Genomic DNA, 15554 nt, shown 5'->3' on the forward strand with positions numbered 1-15554 from the left:
ACCTGACCTCCTGGGGCTGCCCCTTCTAACACGGGTGCACTCCAATCGTTTAGATGTTCACTCCGTCGTTAGGACCTCTCTCACCGGACCCACGTGTCGCTGATGGGCCCGACGTTGGTAAGCCAATTGATGAAAAGCATCGTAACTCCCAAGACTTTCGATGCCGCTTGTGTCAGGAGCAAGAGCAGCGATCTAAGACTTAGACAAAATGTAGCCCATTGAAGGTTCCTACCTACATTTCCTCACTATAGCCAGTTAAGGAGAGTTGTTTCCTTGACTCTGATTAATCTGGTCTTGCAATTATTAGCGGTTGGTAGGCCGCGGTATTTCAAGATGGCCGCCATCCGATCTTCTATGGCTTAGCGGTCTAGTTGACTTTGCGCGGTTGAGTGCAGCTGTGAAGACACTCGCTCGCGCTATCAACTGCGCACTTCAATGAGGATTTCTTAGGTGAAGCAGCGTATTCTTCAGCGTCTGCAAGTTCGAAGAGCTGAGTTTGTGTTAGGTCAGAATTCGAGAGAAGTACAGAAGAACTAAGCTAAGTGTACTTTGACTGTGCCATTGGAGAAGATATTTTGCAGTATTTTGAAAGCTGAGATAGCGTGTCTAAATTTTGGGCATGTATTTCAGTCAATACATTCTGGAAAAGGTTCTGCAGAAAAGAGAATAGACTAATAGAACATTTTCATCTAGTGAAAGGTCATGAGGTTATGACTGTTTAATAACCTATATCCTTCCCCACTGAGTCAGTCACTCCATCTCCTACTTCTAGCCCCCCTGAGTCTCCATCTTTCCTTGCATTCAACAAACTAAACATGGACGAGGCTATTAGACTGCTCATCGCCTGCAAATCTGGCGCTCCCTCTGATCCTGTTCCCGCCAAAATCATGGGAGAACTGGCACCTTCACTGGCCTGCCCTTTCCTTACCGTCTGGAATGCCTCCCTTCACCATGGCTTCTTCCCCACCACCTGGAAGGAGGCACTGGTGATCCCTATTTTGAAAAAGGCAGACGCAGACCCCACTGTCTTCTCCAACTACCGTCCCATTTCCCTCCTTCCTAAACCTGCCAAAGTCCTGGAAAAAGCAGTACAGCTCCAACTTACGGACTACTTAGAAAACCACTCTCTGCTTCATGGATCCCAATCCGGTTTCAGAGCAGGATTTAGTACCGAAACGGCCCTGCTGGAGGTATCTGAGACCATTCGGGAGTGTGTGGACAGGGGCGAGGAGGCCATGCTGGTTCTCCTCGACCTGTCCGCAGCTTTCGATACGGTCTCTCACCCCATCCTCCTGGACCGCCTCAGGCAGATAGGCATCGGTGGCTCTGCCCTCGGCTGGATCGAGTCCTTTCTCTCATCCAGAAGCCAAAGAGTACTGCTACGCCCCTTCATGTCAGAGGAAAAACCTCTGTCATGTGGGGTGCCACAGGGCTCCGCCCTTAGCCCCCTATTCTTCAACGTCTATCTGGCCCCCCTGGCTGACGTCGTTGAGTCCTGCGGAGTCAGGGTGGTATCCTACGCCGACGACACACAGTTGGTGTTTTCCTTCCGGGACCACTCGGACTCCGCATTTCTCAACTTTCGCCAATGCCTGAATAACATCAGCGGCTGGATGACTACGAACCACTTGAGATTGAATGCAGATAAAACGGAGGTCCTGTTTTTCAATCAGAAAACCTCTATTCCCTCTTCTTGGTGGTGGCCGACAGCTCTCGATCCTGCCCCAACCCCGGTTCGCTCGGCGCGGAATCTGGGCTTCCAATTTGATGACTCCTTGTCATGTAAAACCCAGATCAATAAGGTTACCTCCGCCTGCTTCATGAAACTACGGATGATAAAAAAGATCCTCCCGTACCTTCCCACGGATTCCCGCCGCACAGTCACCCAGGCCCTCATTACGTCCCACCTGGACTATGCTAATAGCCTCTATGCAGGGGCTCCGCAGTACCTGATTGGTCGACTGCAGATTGTCCAGAATGCTGCAGCCAGACTGATCGGTAACATCCCTTACCGTCAATCTGTCTCTGCATATCGAAGGCAACTCCACTGGCTCCCTGTGGCTAGCCGCATCCAGTTTAAGGTCCTCACCCTTACCTATCGAGCCGTCAACAACTTCGGCCCTACTTACCTGAAAAATCGGGTCTCGATATCCTGCTCCACCAGATCCTTAAGGTCCAATGACCTCCGCCTCCTGATCTCGCCCCGTTTCAGACTTTCCAGAACCGGAGGCAGAGGTTTCGGTGTCATTGCTGCCAGACTTTGGAACTCCCTTCCACTTGAGCTGAGGTTCTGCCCCTCTGAAACCATCTTCCGAGCCAAACTCAAAACCTGGCTCTTCTCCGGACTTTAGATTCCCTTGCATCACTTTTTTCCTCTTCCCTTTTCCACTCAGTAACCCCTGGATTTTAGCGCCGGGACACCCCTTCGGGGGTAGCTGCGCGCTTTACAAACTCCATAAAATAAATAAATAAAAATAAATAATATAGACTAATATTCGTCGTTGGAGTATTTCAGCGTCTTGTTAGTAGGTGTGGGCGGAAAATCCGTTCCGCTCGCGGATTTTGCGGATTTTCGGGAAATCCGCAATCCGCGAGATTTGCGAATTTCCCGCAAAATCCGCAAATCCGCGAGCAGCGGATTTTGCTCGCACTGCTCGCACTGTTCGCGTGAGTTCGCGCCCCGCGAATAAGTGCAAAATTGCAGAAATACGATTTTAGCAAAACTGAAAGTAACTACTTACCAGGTTCAAAAGTTCAGGCACATCATTAGTAGCCATTTCCTGTAGTGCTTCCTGAGGGGCCCCTCCAGAGTTCAGTTGCCAGTTGAAACTATTATGTGACCCTGCTCTGAACCTCAGAATAGTTACACATATGCCACAAAGGTCCTGAATTACAGCTAAGGGAGACAAGCAGGAGCCAGGCTGGAAGTTAAAATCCATTAATCAGCCCCTAATTCATTATTGTCAGTTGGGGCAGGGCAGGTGTTGTAACTAATTTTGCAACAATGAAAGCACTTAGCAAGTGCAAAAGATCACTAATCAGGGCGCACTAAGGAAGCAGGTGCCAGCTAAAAAAATATTCTGTGACACATTAATCAGCCCCAAATTAATTCAGGTCACTTGAGGCAGGGAAGGTGTGCTTTGCTTTGCCGAAAATAATGTACACTGGACAACCAGAGGGTGTGATGATGAAACAGAGGGTGGCATGGGTGGGCCAGAGGGTGGCATGAGTAGTCAGAGAGTGGCAGTGGTGACAGAGAGTGGCAGTGATGAAGAAGAGTGTCCCAAACAGGCTGGACACGTAGAAACAACAAGTTCGCAAAACTTGCGACCCGACAGGTAAGTTCGCAAATTGCGAAATTGTAAAAACCCTCGCGAACTGGCAGAAACACGGGCGAACACAAAAAAAAAAAAAATCCGCAAATTCGCGGGAATTCGCGGATTTTGCGGATTGCGAATCCGCAAATCCGCAAAATTCGCGAACGCGAGATCCGGAAAATTCGCTCATGCCTACTTGTTAGTCAGAGAGTCTGCAAAAGTTCCAATTTTCTAATTCTGAACTAAGATAAGATAGTAGAGACTACTGCAAGTAGATATAATTATATATATATAATTGTACTTACCGACAATTCCTGAGGAGTCTTCGTTATGAAAAGTTAGAAAGAGACAAGATTTACTTTTGTCTATGGAAAAAGGAAGTACAGGGATATTCAACGTTAGGTGCAAGGTCGGGGTGATTCACAGGTGACCAGCAGAGTATGAAATGGCCGCGATGTCTAAAATGGTTGCTGCTTACGCGCACGTAAAGGACCTCACTAAGCAAGATGGCGCCGGCAATGTTCATATTTGTCGTATTATTTTCTACACTGTGGTTACACATACATTACATGGTGCTTTTTAGAACCGGAACCAATTTTTAAAACAAGAAACGTTTGCGACCCACTGACCTTTGCTGGACATGAGACGGGCGATTTTTAATTGTAACTGGTGAAAAAACAGGCTTTTTGCAGGTTCACCCCACTGTTTGCCCCCATTTTGACTACTAAGCACTGGTGTAATGACACTGAGATGCCCTGAGCCCTGCTAATTAGGACGCAGTGCATGTCGTTGACCCTTAGAAATGTGATGGAAAATCATCCAGCTGCAATTGTCTTACCATAAGTTAGCTATAGGTCCCTAGTATATGACACTAATGGTACCCTGTGACTGAAAGACTCCCACAGGGCCCGCAGCAGTTTTTGTGCCACCCTGAAGAAAACCCGCCTCCCAGCCTGTGAAACAGGAGCCCATAATTCTATCGATGCCCAGGCCGCCGGCGCAAACCGCCTCTTAGTTCCCATGTTGAATAGTTACCAAATAAAGAGACGGGCGCTGGAAGCAGGAATCAAGAACAGAGTTTATTTCTCATGAGGAGAGCCAGTCATTTCGGACACGAAACACGGTGTCTTTCAGGAGGTGCTCTGACAAGTGAGCTGAGACTCCTTCTTTTATACCTTACAAAACTCTTGACATTACAATCAGGACAGGGTGACGCAAGAGAAAAGACATCCCTATAATCCTCGTGTCAATCCTACCCCACATGTGTTCTCAATAGGGACCCTTGACCTGCTGATAAGAGGGGAGGGCAATCACGCAGCTGAGTGTTCCGTCAACAGTTTAGGATGTGCGCGCCTGATCATAGCCAGGGGGTGGGGTGGCCAGGATCAATAGTGGGTCATTTGAAGAGGAGTGACTTCATACAATAAGGGCAGTAAATGGTATTCTCCTGACTCAGGCGATGGCCTCGGACATGTGTGGTCAGCCGGACTCGGGGGAAGGGGTCATCAAAGGAGTGGTATTCATGTCGCATGGACAATCGAGCGCGGAGGGAAGGCTTGTCAACAGAGGGGCATTCATGGAAGGAAAGGAGGTGTTGGTCAGGCGCGGCCGTGGTTCCCAAGGACAGGGTCTTGCAGAAGAAGAAGGTTTACGGCTTGCCCATGTGAGGAGAAGGGAGGGGTAGCCAGGGTGGACACAGGGACAGAGTCACATAGAGAGAGAGAGATCTTATGACCCGTACATGAGAGAGCGGGGGCAGTCAGGTGCAGCTGGGGAGGGTTATGTCAGCTAAGGCGAAGGATGCCTCTTCAAGAGGGAATGGGGGGTTTTGTGCGGGTCAAGCAGAAGAGTTGCCTTTCGCAGCAGGGTCGCGCAGAGGGAGAGGGTTTCATGGTCTATGCATGAGATACGCGCAGGAGGGAAGCCGGGGATTCCAATGGGTAGAAGGCCATGGTGCCGAGAATGGCTGTACATATGCATATGGGTACGGGCTCTTACTGGCAGAGTGACACGGTCAATAATTTACGGTATTCATGGTGCTCACGGGGAGAGGGGTGGGGGAAGAAGGGAAATGAATGCTGTTTATGTACATCAATTTCTTCAAGTTCCACAGTCGCCCCTTTTTACATTACAGCGTTCATTTTTGCAATTGGTTGGGTTACAGATAGACAGGCATCGTTGAAGAATTAGCATTCGTCGATACTAACATTTGGCATACAATCATAGACAGTTGAGGTGATGGGCGGAATGCGGCACATAGGAAATTGCATTTCGTTGAGTTCCTAACAATTAAGTGCACTACATAGCATAAATGTTTCTGGCTTAAAAATGTGACCAATGAACAGTTTTGACCAAGCAGTTGAGAGCGGAATTCAGTTCAATACACAAGATCTCTTCGTCACAGTGTCTTTTTATCAGTGAGCCATCACTGGTAGGCTCTAGTCCGTGTACTTTCGTTGGCGCTGTTGAGCACCGGCGGTGGAGCTATAGGTCCAGCTCGGTTCTATCCTTACGCGTTGCAGGGTGCGGTCAGTCCTCTGCTGTTAGACCACAGTCCTGTTCCCTAAACAATCCGTTTGGTGGCGCCTTATGCTCGGCACCTATATTTTCCGTGGCAACACCCTATTCCCATATGAATGCAGTTCTTCCTTTTGGCAAAAAGTCACGTGGAAAAGAGGGTGAGTGTGGTTCAAATAGTCGATAGGAGAGAAGGCGGAGTTGGGTCAGAGTTCCTGGGACACACAAAAGGGACCAAGGGAGCAAAGGATAACAAGCAGGCAGGCCCATCAATCGGGCCCAAAGAAGGGGGGCAGAGACTCCAGGCACACGTGGGTTAGCAGACGAAGGGCTTCAAGGCGGCCCATCATTTTTCATTTTCCACGTTGAAATTGCGGTCTCGTCCCGTATCTTGTTGCTCTGCAGCTCCACCTTTGGTCGACGTCACACGTGTCTCAAGATCTGCAGCCAGGCTGTACGTCACATCTGACCCTTCTCCTTCGGTGATCGTGAATCTTTAAATAGGTACAAAACAAGCTTTAGAGAACTGGTCAGGGGAAGACATTTATGCATGTGAATTCCTCCCTCACTCCAACGCACTTGGGAGATACGCTCATTGGTCACAGTCAGAGGTTCATTTACCAAGCAGTGCATATGTCGGCGTTCCTACTGAGTTCATGCCAAGTTTTATTCATTGTCTACACAGGTCACATATGGAGGAAAGTCAGACTCTTATCAACTGTGTATTTCATCAAACTCTACATTTCGGAGCCTCCAGGGAGACTCGTCTTTCTAACCTGAGCCGTAACAGTCTAACATTTCCCTTCAAGGCTGGCTAACTTTTTCAAACAGGGCGGGGGCGCTATCATCGAGAGTCAGGGTAAAACAGTTTTTCCTTTTTCGAGGGACAACAGTTGCGCATGGTCATTATGTTTACATCCGGGACAGTAGCTGGGGGTCGATCAAAATGGGGCGGGGATGCATCGGGTGCTCGCGCTTGGGTGAAGAAGGGGGTGGGGCAATCTGGGCGTTCGGGGGTCAATCTAGACGTTGGCGTTCGTCTCTGAAGAACAGAAATGAGGTGCCATTGACATACAGTTCCCCCATAAATGGCCAGATTTGGGGGACCTTAGTCGTCTTACCTGTCCTTTCCTTCTCAGCCAATTCAAGTTCATTCATTTTGCAGAAAGGAGAGGTAGTAATATGGCGAGATACAATTATTTTAGTTTCGGTCAATTTCGCTGAACACCTTCGTGTTCAATAAGTATCCAATCAAAACTGGTGCCGGTGGGGCACAATTTTACCACAAAGAGGGAGAGAAGATAGGGAGACTCTCATAGAGAGTGAGAGTCGTCCGCAATCTAAACGAGCCATTCGGTACACGTATGACATGTAGAGAGAGAGAGAGAGAGAGAGAGAGAGAGAGAGAGAGAGAGAGAGAGAGAGAGAGAGAGAGAGACGTGTACGAAAATAGGTCATTTAGTGCGCTCACAACACAGAACAGCAAAGGTCAGGTAACACGTAAATACAGACAGAGGGAAGACATAAATCCGTACATTACATACACACAAACTCAGACAGGGAAGACAGCACATGTACTACACATATATAAGACATTCACGACAAAACAGAAAACAACAGGTGGCCAACAAAATCCATATTATATCCTACGTATCTTTACTATCCTATTTATCTACGTGCTTAGCTCTTTCTACCCTTCCCTCCTTTTCCTTCTCGCTTGTTATGTCTGCGAGCGTTCTCAATTGCCAATACTTACACCTCGGTTGGTCGATCAGAAATTAGCCTGGTCGTGCTATTTACCCATGGTTGATCTTAAACCATTTTTTCAGTTCCTTCCTTTGGTGGGAAGTTCTCCAGGCTGAGGCAACGGCAAGTATTGATCGGGAGAACAGTCGGACAGCTTGGCTACATCTATAAGAGTGTGAGAAAGGGGGGGGGGCAGTGCATTTTGAACATCAGCAACATTTCTAACTTCCCAGACGGGTGGTGCCGTGGTAACCCTTACCCACACATTTTTCTTTGTCCTTTCCCTACCTAGTCAAATGTCTAGTTACATTATCTAACGTGTTATGTCTAGTCAATTTTCGTCATACAGTACCCGTCCAATTTCTATGTCAGTCCCTCCTCCCAGTCGCTATGTTCTAAGGAGGAACAGTCATGTTTAAGTCTACGTCTTTTAAAAACTTATCGTTATAACGACTACACACATATTCCCTCTTTCCCTTTTCGTCGGTGGTTCGACCATCGCTCTCCCACACTTCAGCCGACGTTCTGACGTGGCCTGCAGAAGGGAGGAGAAAGAAGGGGTGGGGGGGCAGCATTCAAAACACATCAGCATGCAGTAGTCCGAAAATGTTTTTACCTACCACTTACTCGACCTCTCTCCACGTACTGCATTTCGTTACCATCTCGGCGTTTAAGCCCAGAGGGACCAGTGGTCAGATAGATAATCATTGACGATCTGCGTATCTACATGAGTTACTTGGTCGCAACCCTCTTTGTTGGGTGCAAGGGTGACGGTCAGGTGGCATTTCTGTGGTGTCGTTTTAAGGGCGTCTAAAACACTTTTCCGGCTGCCTGTGACACATAATGTAGCTGCTAAATATCTGATCCTTTTTAACCTTCAGCTTTCATCATACTTATTCTTCGCTCATTGTAGTAAAACATCCAAAACTCATTAATGCAACTGCTACAACTATACTTTCCCTTTCAAAATACTTTTAATAAAAAGTGTTGAGGTACAAATACAGGCCTACAACTCAGTGGGCCGGCTACGAAGCAGATTGAAACTGTACATAAGAAGAACGAAGTTGGTGGCAGTTCATTGCATAAAGTGCAGCAGTGCAATAAAATCGTATTAAACTTCCCTACAAAGCAAGCATGATGCATGTCAGTAATTCATTTTAATAAATTCATAAATTCATTATCCAATGTTCATTCATTACCTAAATTACACCAATTCATTTTCCACATCATAATCAGTACCCACCCTAAGTCAGTTCATTGTCCAAGCACATACTCAATATCCTTCATATCTACTTTCATTATCCAAGAAACCGCATACGTATCTCGGGACAAAAAGCTGTGCGGTCAGGGTGCAGCAAAGTTTACTCAAAAAGTCTAATTTCGTGTCGGCGCCATTTTGGGCGAGGTCAGGCTGGTTCCAGCATAGTCAGAATGTCTCCAGTCTCGCATGGTTGGACCAGAACCTTCCGTTGGCAGTTCAAAAAGTTTTGTGCTATGTGGTTAACAGTCTAACAATATGGACCATTAGTCAAAGAGTGGGGAGGGCGGCAACAATTTTCCTACCGGGTCATTCTGGTGTTCCACCGGAACTGAACAAGTCTGTGCCGTGGCTGCATTTTAGCCATTTCCAATCCAAGGCTGGCGCCGGCAGGAGTTGCACCGATGTCGTGGTTCCCAGTGAGGGGGGCGGGGCGCCCATGCGGAGGGATCGGGGTGCCCCCCAGCTCTTATAGAATCTTCAAGGTTGAGGAGAGGAGGCATGGGGTGTGTGCCCGTCCTGGGCAAAAGACCGCTTTTTGATGTTGACCCTCTTTAAGTAAGAGCATTGGGGTGTCGCTGGAAGCCTCCACCTGGAGGGAGGTGGGGGAGGCTCGTTCGCGCCGCCTCCCCCTTCCAGCGACCCCGCGCCGTTCTTCGGCTCCAGCGCTTCGGTATTGGCCGTGCCAGCCATTGAAGATGGGGGGGGGGGGGGGTCGGTGGCTGTGGCAAGACATCCCCCCCCTTTTTTGACATGTGGCGGGACTACCTGTAACTATCCAGGCGTTGGCATGTGGCGGGACTACCTGCAACTGTCAGGCGTTGGGTGTAGTTGCGGCCATTATTGCACAAAGAAATGCCGCCATCCTCGCTTTGGCTTCGCCCTTCAACGAAAGCCGGATCGGGTGAGAGAGAGGGGTGGTCGGTGGCCGAGGCAAGACAGCCCCCTCTCTCCCCGTGGCCTGCAGGGCGGCAGAAGAGGAGAGATGGAGAGGTCCTTGTCATTCTTTGGACCGCCTGCCCAACATCATCTCCTACTGACCGCGGCCAGGCGAGCCCCTCGTGCCTCGAGGCCTCGCCTTCCGGATGGGCGTAACCGCGGACCTGTTGCACTTCGGGAGCTTCCGGAATGGGGGTAGGTACCTATTGAATTATTTCTATTTCATGTGACCGTTATTTGGGCGTGGCGGGCAATGAGGCAGACATGTTGGGAGCAGGAATAGGCAGTGGAGCCTAGCTACCTCGTGGCTATTTTTTTTTTGCTGTCAAACTTTTCGTCATTTTATATTTCTTATTACGAACTATTTCTAATGTTTCTTATTTTTAGTGAAGTCAAAAGCTCATCAGGGGGTTACTGACTTAGCCTGATTTCTTTTTATTTTTCTTTCTCTTCCTTAGCGTGTTTCGAGCTAAAGTTTTCTGTTAGTAGGGAACGGTGATCACTTCATATTTTTATGTGTCCTTTTCACTAGGGGTACTTCTGGACGGACCAGACGAGTTCCCTCCAATAAATGGTCCGGGGTGGAACGAGATTATCGATCAAAAGGGGAACATATATTCCTTCATTAGGGTATCATCCTGGACAGACCGAGCGATGTACTTCCACTTACTAGGGTAGCCTCCTGGACGGACCAGATGGTCTACTTCCACTAAATGGCCCATGAGCGGGGAGCATATGTCCTCCATAAGGGTAGTCTCCTGGGCGGACCATGCGAGCTACCCCCCAAATAACCAAACAGTGGGGAGTGGGTAGGACTGACGAATTCACAAAGGGGCATAACCTACCCTTTACTACTTGCAAAGACTAGATAGAATATTTCTATTCCACGTTGATTGCAGGCAGAAAATACCTCAAACGAAACAATTCCTGGAACAACAATGTCCAGGCAACCAACCAATCAGTGGGGAGAAAAACAGGCATGACGGATTACAACGGGGACAAATGTCTGCATTACCTGCCCTTCGCTATCCAGAAAGGAAGACAGAATATTTCTACTCGTCTCAGTTTGTAGACAGGGAAGATCTCAAAGAGCAACAATCGATTATTAATCGATTTCAAACAATCAGTGGGGAGAAAAGTAGGCATGACGGATTACAACGGGGACAAAAGTCTGCATTACCTACCCTTCTCTATCTGCAAAGAGGGACGAACGTTCCTATTCACCGCCGTTTGCAAACAGAGAATGTCTCGTTCTCAAGAAGAGAACCAATATGTCAAGTAGCATTCAAAGCTAAATGAACCAATACCAACAATATCAGTATACAAATACCGATTTCAATACAATCAATCAATCAATCAGGTGGATAGAACCACCCTACCAATCAGGCGTAAAAACACCCTACTTAATCTTACCCGGACCGGACCATACGGACAGTTCTTCGTGTTCCTCCTCCAGCGCCCGATCGTTCTCTTACTCCGTGTAGCATTCCTGTGGGATTCCAGTCAGGACAATAGGTCACTCAAGAGAGGTCCGTTCAGAATTGGTGAAGTTCTTTCGATCGGCAGCCGGGCTAGGGCCCTCTCAAGGCAGGTATACTCCGATCATTTTAGATGTTCACTTCTTCGTCTGGATCTCTCTTACCGGACCTTATGTCACTGATGGACCCCGCGTTGGGACGCCAATTGTGAAACAGGAGCCCATAATTCTATCGATGCCCAGGCCGCCGGCGCAAACCGCCTCTTAGTTCCCATGTTGAATAGTTACCAAATAAAGAGACGGGCGCTGGAAGCAGGAATCAAGAACAGAGTTTATTTCTCATGAGGAGAGCCAGTCATTTCGGACACGAAACACGGTGTCTTTCAGGAGGTGCTCTGACAAGTGAGCTGAGACTCCTTCTTTTATACCTTACAAAACTCTTGACATTACAATCAGGACAGGGTGACGCAAGAGAAAAGACATCCCTATAATCCTCGTGTCAATCCTACCCCACATGTGTTCTCAATAGGGACCCTTGACCTGCTGATAAGAGGGGAGGGCAATCACGCAGCTGAGTGTTCCGTCAACAGTTTAGGATGTGCGCGCCTGATCATAGCCAGGGGGTGGGGTGGCCAGGATCAATAGTGGGTCTTTTGAAGAGGAGTGACTTCATACAATAAGGGCAGTAAATGGTATTCTCCTGACTCAGGCGATGGCCTCGGACATGTGTGGTCAGCCGGACTCGGGGGAAGGGGTCATCAAAGGAGTGGTATTCATGTCGCATGGACAATCGAGCGCGGAGGGAAGGCTTGTCAACAGAGGGGCATTCATGGAAGGAAAGGAGGTGTTGGTCAGGCGCGGCCGTGGTTCCCAAGGACAGGGTCTTGCAGAAGAAGAAGGTTTACGGCTTGCCCATGTGAGGAGAAGGGAGGGGTAGCCAGGGTGGACACAGGGACAGAGTCACATAGAGAGAGAGAGATCTTATGACCCATACATGAGAGAGCGGGGGCAGTCAGGTGCAGCTGGGGAGGGTTATGTCAGCTAAGGCGAAGGATGCCTCTTCAAGAGGGAATGGGGGGTTTTGTGCGGGTCAAGCAGAAGAGTTGCCTTTCGCAGCAGGGTCGCGCAGAGGGAGAGGGTTTCATGGTCTATGCATGAGATACGCGCAGGAGGGAAGCCGGGGATTCCAATGGGTAGAAGGCCATGGTGCCGAGAATATTTACAACAAGGGGTTAGTCTGCCCTGTTCCCATGATGCACTGGGCCAGGGACAGACTGATTTGCATATAGCCAGATTCTGAGCTGGGATGGGGCAGTGAGATAAATAACGGTGATGGATCAAGCCCTGATCTTTGGACTGGGTAAGAGTGGTCTGCTCAATTCAGACACTCTGTTCATCACCACCCCCTTTTGTAAATCGATTTTGGCCACTATAGGTGTGGCAGGGTATGCTCAGACATGAGTCCCTTTCTCACTGCTCCATCAGGATTCAAGCAAGCCGGGCCGAAGAGGCTGAAATGCCAGAAACCGGTCCCCGGTAGCTTGTCTCCTTTCTGGTAAAGAATTGGCTTGGTAGTTTAGTCTGCCCTGTTCCCATGATGCACTGGGCCAGGGACAGACTGATTTGCATATAGCCAGATTCTGAGCTGGGATGGGGCAGTGAGATAAATAACGGTGATGGATCAAGCCCTGATCTTTGGACTGGGTAAGAGTGGTCTGCTCAATTCAGACACTCTGTTCATCACCACCCCCTTTTGTAAATCGATGGTGCCGAGAATGGCTGTACATATGCATATGGGTACGGGCTCTTACTGGCAGAGTGACACGGTCAATAATTTACGGTATTCATGGTGCTCACGGGGAGAGGGGTGGGGGAAGAAGGGAAATGAATGCTGTTTATGTACATCAATTTCTTCAAGTTCCACAAGCCTGCCGCAGCAGACTGCTAGCGCAGTTTAAAACTGCTGACTCAGGTTTGCTATCAAAGCAATGTCCAGGCCCAAACCTTCCTTTTTAATACGTATGTCACCCCTATGGTGGGCCTATCGAGTCCAAAGGCAGGGTGCAGTTCATTAACCGCATCGCTGCGGCGCTAATTCTCCGCCTTGCGCGGGCGGAGTCATGACGGAACGGTTCCGTCATCCAAACAGCTCAACCGACGTGCATGACGGAACCGTTCCGTCAACAGCATCGAAGGGGTTAAAAGGTAGAATGTGTCTTACACGGTCTAATAGTAGTAACTCGCAATTGTCGTTTTTACACTGAGAGAAGCTAGTAGCCTCATTGGCAAGTAGATGGTTACAAGCTGACGACTCAGTTGTGCTAACTTCTAAACAGCGCTACTAACAGCCGTACTTCAAGGTATCTCACAGCTCATTACGCTAAATATGACTTGATGTAACTTTTTGCCTGATCAACGTTTAGAAAGTTGCACTCTGTTGCCCAAGTCTTCGAGTGGCCATCTGCAGATGCTGGCCACCAGATAGGCTCCTGCCCGCCTGGGGAGACCAGTGAAGGTCTCTCTGGACAGGTCGCGATAGAGGCCTGCCATTGGAGGAGTGGTACCTGATCCCGACAGGAAGCCACTCTCTCTCTCTGTTGTTCTTGAGTGAGACCTCACTTTGTTGCTGTGTTATCCGTCCCCATATCTCTCCGCCGTGAGCGTCCTTGTCTCCTTGTGTCCCCTTCACCAGTGTCTCCCTGTCCCCACCAGAGTCATTTTAGAGGTTTTCTCTCCCCACCAGAGCCTGCAGTGAGGATTCTGACCCCGGGTCCTGTGTCTGGACTCGTTGGTTCTTAGACAGAAGGATGCAGAGGTGATCAGAGATGTGCGGCCTTATCCAGGGATAGCGGAAGAGGGCAGGGTCGACCTCTGCTGCTGTGAGCGATGTGGGATAGCTCTGCTGTCTGAGACAGGTGTGGGATAGCTCTGCTGTCTGAGACGGGTGAGGGATAGCTCTGCTATCTGAGATGGGTGAGGGATGGCTCTGCTGTCTGAGACAAATGAGGGGTAGCTCTGCTGTCTGAGACAGGTGAGTGATACCTCTGCTGTCTGAGACAGGTATGGGATAGCTCTGCTGTCTGAGACAGGTAAGGGATATCTCTGTTGTCTGTGATGGGTGAGGGATAGCCCTGGTGTCTGAGACGAGTGAGGGATGGTTCTGCTGTCCGAGACGGGTTAGGGATAGCCCTGATGTCTGAGATGGGTGAGGTATGTCCCTGCTGTTTGAGACGGGTGAGGGCTAGCCCTGCTGTCTGAGACAAGTGAGGGATGGCTCTGCTGTCAGAGATGGGTGAGGGATAACTCTGCTGCCTTTACTCTCAGATGTGAGGAACCTCGCCTGCCTGAGAGAGGTGAGCGGTACCTCTGATATCTTCACTCTTAGGTAATAATTACCTCGGTGAGCGATAGCTCTGCTGTCTTCACTCTTAGGTGAGACGTACCTCGAAGAGCTATAGCTCTGCTTCCCTACTCAGCGAGACATCAGCAGGAAGAGCAATGGAGTAATCTGCCACGGTTCAAGGGTGGCTCAGATGTCGTTGATAAGCGAGTGATAGATGGGATGACTGTGGTAGGTGAGGGGTGTGAGAAGTTGGCCTGGCATATGCTGTCCACTATTGTAGTGGGTACCTTGCACCAGTCCAAACTACCCTTATTGATGGTAGGTTTAAAGACAAGCTATATAGAAAGCTATCCTAGTGGTAGCTGTGGAGAGCAGCCTTCAGGTTAAGTCTTGAAGGAATGTAAAGCAGCTTGTTTTACCAGGATATATTCTCGTGAATGACCAGATGAAAGGAGAACCACACCAGCTATATATATAAAATATATGTATTTAATCTAAACACATCCCTCTACTCTCTTTATGAGGCTAGAGGCAAAAGTACATTCAGTAAACTTATTTAGCACACAGTAAATTAGCATAATATACGTTGAGCCCTAGGGGCGTACCAAACCATATATTAAGAAAGTGGTATAAGAACCACTACTGACATAGATACCAGGCCTAGGGCCTTTAGAACCACTGGGGCCACCAGGAACCACCCAAGGTAGTGACACAGAGGACCCACGGGGGACGCGTGCAGTGTCTGAACACAGCCGCGAATCACCATTAACTTCTATGGGGAAAGTCACGGTTGGAATTTTAAGAGGACTTGGAGCAAACCCCTTTAGAACTAGGAGGTTCCAGAGTCAAAACCCACAGGAGCACCGGAGTACACGAGTTACCTCACCCAGGGAAGCCGGGTGCATAGGTGTCTTTTCGTGTCGGGTTTCGCCGTCGATTACAATGGCAATCTGCTGC

The sequence above is a fragment of the Lissotriton vulgaris genome, chromosome 8 (assembly GCF_964263255.1).
Source record: "Lissotriton vulgaris chromosome 8, aLisVul1.2, whole genome shotgun sequence".
NCBI classification, from domain to species: Eukaryota; Metazoa; Chordata; class Amphibia; order Caudata; family Salamandridae; genus Lissotriton; species Lissotriton vulgaris.